Genomic DNA, 3853 nt, shown 5'->3' with positions numbered 1-3853 from the left:
TGAGGCTTTAGACTTCTTGGCAGTTTCTGGTGATGACTGTGTCAAATCAATATGGACTGGTTCAAACTGCTCGAATTCAATGGCCTGTAATAAATCATTCAAGCTTGCCTTGGATGTTGGGCTCTCTTCAAAACCTATGGCTTTACCCTTTTCCTTATTTATTTGACCTCTTGTCCTTACCCTTGAGACTGTTTCAGATCTGCTTGTTTCAGGTGCAGTCTTCTTATCCTGAGTTTTTTCCTTTGTTGATTTCTGAGGTTGTTCTTGAATGATTAGTGGCTTCACTGGTTTTCTTGGCTGCGACTTGTTTTGCTTTTTGGCTCTTGCTTCTTTTTGAAGTTCAGCTATTGTGAGTTCTCTGACTGGTTGTGGAGTAAGGCCAGTCTTGCTTTGGAATCCAGCCATGAAAATAAACGAATTCCAGTCTCTGCCTATCTTTTCGAGGCCATCTAAAACTAACAACTTGATTAAACCATGATGAAACAAAGAGGTTTCACAGTCCTCTTTCCTTAACTGCACCTTGTCACACATCTTACTCAAACTGCGAAATAAATAAAAAGGAATGTCTATGGAAACTTTCCCAGTGAAATGTAACAGTAGTTTGAAATGGTAAGAATAGACCTTATTGTACCTTCCTTCACAGGTCAAGTATTTCTGAATGCAGGTGAGCAGAAGAGCATAATGTTCTTTGACATAATTTCTGGGCACTGCTTTTGTTAAGTCTTCATTTACATATGCCTCCTTTAAAAACTCTTTACAAGGGTTCATATCAAACTTAAAATTTTTAAACCATTCTTCCCGTCCTCTTGGGATCTCTGTCACAGCAGCTATGGCTTCTGGAGAAACTTGAACTTCTAGCATAGCTATCTTTGAATTTAAACCAGTGAAATTTAGCGCAAATTCTTTGGTTACCTGCGCATGTCCTCCTTGTAGTTTCTTTCAAAAGTTCCAGCAGCCGGCATCTTTGAATGCTTTCTTCACGCCTTCATCCCTCAACGCTATATCCAAGCCCTCAGGTTCAGTCCTCTGGCATTTACCAGATCTGTGCTCTTTTCTCTCCATTTTCCTTTCAAAATCTTCACACACACAGAGTCTAACAGCTTCAGTTTCAATGGTAATTCAGTTCTTTTTAATTCAGCCTCGCTTGTAATCAGGCTCGCTTGAAATTCAATTTTTTTTATTGAAACACTTCCATACATAATCAAACAGACAGGTCACTCATGCAGCATTTACGACTATCATAAAGGTCTATGCACGGTAGAATCTATTGGGAATGATATTTCTGTGCATATCAACAGATCTATTAGTGGGGTAGTGGCAAATGAGCGCTCAAACGTGATAGGAGAGGCACATCAACTGACATGAGTGGACACAACTGATGACTCAGCTACGGACTTGACATTTCGGGAAGGGTTCGCTGCGAAATGCATGAATCCACGATTTCGCAGCGCTATTAGTTTTAAATTCTAATGATGCGCTGCGAAACGACCTAATCATAACGCGTTGCGAAATTACTAAACCATGATTGTGCTGCGAAACTGGCCAATAGGATTATGCTGCGAAATCCCTAAAAGACTCGGTGACTCGAATGAGACAAGACATGACTATGGAACAATGATGGTGGAGGAGAACCAATAGGATTTGAGTATAGTTTAAATCAAAAACTTTAAAACTCCAAATCCTAAGTAAGACAACCTTTTGTAATTGGAATAGGACAAACAACTATATGCATAAAAAAATTTAGTTCTAAGTGATAACATAACACATACCCAACATTCTCCCACTTTTTTTTTCATTCCACACAGGGGGGCGCAGGAGTGCACAAGTCATTGGTCCCGAGCTGCAACACCCATTATTTCTCTACACCAAGAAAATTTCTCAGTGCTCACAGACTTTTTCAATGCATCTACAACATTCTTCAACTTGTCAACCTTTGCCAGCAACACCTGTTTTTCTTCAACCATATGCCTCACAAAATGATATTGAACATCAATGTGCTTTGTCTTCGAATGATAAGCAGGGTTCTTTGCCAAGAAAATTGCAATTTGGATGTCACAGACTATCCTTACAGTTTGTTGTACCAACCCCATACTTGACCACAATCTTTGCAACCAAGATACTTCCTTGCTTGCATGATTGGTTTCCATGTATTTAACCTTTATAGTTTAAAGTTCCACTATGGACTGTTTCTTGCTCATCCAACTGACTGCTCCTCCATATAGGTTAAACACATACCCACATGTAGATCTTCTCTTATCAAAATCTACAGCCCAGTCTACATCAACAAAGTCATGTATGTCCGAAATATTGTCCAATCCTAGCCTTCCTTGGTAGCACTGATCATAGTCACTAGTGCCACACAAATACCTAAAAACCCACTTCACTGTTGTCCAATGCTTCTTCCTTGGTTTTGACATAAACTTTCTCTATACTCCCACTGCATGTACAATGTTTGGTCTAGTATAGAACATTTCATACATCACATTATCAACTACAATTGTATATGGTACATGATACATGTCCTATTCCTCTTCCTATGTCTTGGGACACTATTCAGCTAATAGATTTACACCTACAAGAATAGGAACCTTCACCGGTTTACTATCATGCATATTAAACCTCTGCAATATTGTCTCGACATACTTCCTTTGGTTTAACTAAATCTTCCTCTTTTCCCAATCTCATTTAATTTCCACGCCCAAAATATAGTTTACAACACCAAGATCTTTCATGTCAAATTCAGAGGACAATTGGGTCTTAAAATCCTTGATAATTTCTTTGTCATTTCCAATCAACAACATATCATTCACATGCAAGAACAAATAAATAACACAGAGACAAATTATTTTAAAATATACAAAATGATCCAATTTTCTCCTTGTGAAGCCAAATCCTTGTATATATGTATCAAATATTTAATACCACATCCTTGGTGATTTCTTTAACCCATACAAATACTTTTTAAACCTACATACTAGTTCTTTCTTATGCTTCACAGCAAAGCCTTCTAGTTGTCATGTAGATTTCTTCTTCCAAATCCCCGTGAAGAAATGTCGTCTTCACATCCATATTTTCTACCTTAAAATCAAAAGCAGCAACAACACCTAAAATTAATCTAATAGAAGCTAACTTGGAAATAGGAGAAAAAATATCTCCAAAATCAATAACTGGCACCTAGGAATAACATTTTTCTACCAATCAAGCTTTGTATTTTTCCACATTTCCTTCTGCATTCATCTTCTTCTTGAACACCAATTTTTTGCCAATGGATTTCCTTCTAGCCAGTAACTCCAAAAGATACCAAGCCTCATTTTTGTCTAAAGATGTCATTTCTTCAACCATGGCCTCCTTCCATATTTTGCCATCCTCTAAATCCACTACCTCCCTAACAGTTATGGAATCATCATCAGTAATAGATAACGAAAATTTTGAACAGAAAGTAGATGGACTATACCTCTCTGGTTTCCTTCTCAAACGAATTAATCTCCTCAAAACTAGAGTATGTGGCTCTTCTGCTTATGTTTATTGTTTTGTTGTAGAGTCTAATTCTTCCTCCTTCAGTTCAAACTCTATCTTATCTAGTTCCATTTTCTTTGGCAGTACTTCATGTTTAATAACATTTTTCACCTCTCTAAACATGGCATATTGATTGTACACAACCTTCCTTGTTTTTGGGTTCCAAAGTTTATAACCTTTTAAGCCATCCTTATACCCAATAAAGATGCACCTTTCAGATTTAGTATCCAACTTGGTTATTTTATCCTTTGGAACATGTACATATGCATCACATCCAAATACCGTAAGATGTGAGAAAGGGCTTCTTATTAGTCCATAACTCATGTGTAGTGTTATC

This window comes from Pinus tabuliformis, chromosome 6, assembly GCF_031772625.1.
Source record: "Pinus tabuliformis cultivar Carrire ecotype Pingquan chromosome 6, CPIR1, whole genome shotgun sequence".
Classification (NCBI taxonomy): Eukaryota; Viridiplantae; Streptophyta; class Pinopsida; order Pinales; family Pinaceae; genus Pinus; species Pinus tabuliformis.
This window is presented reverse-complemented; position numbering follows the sequence as displayed.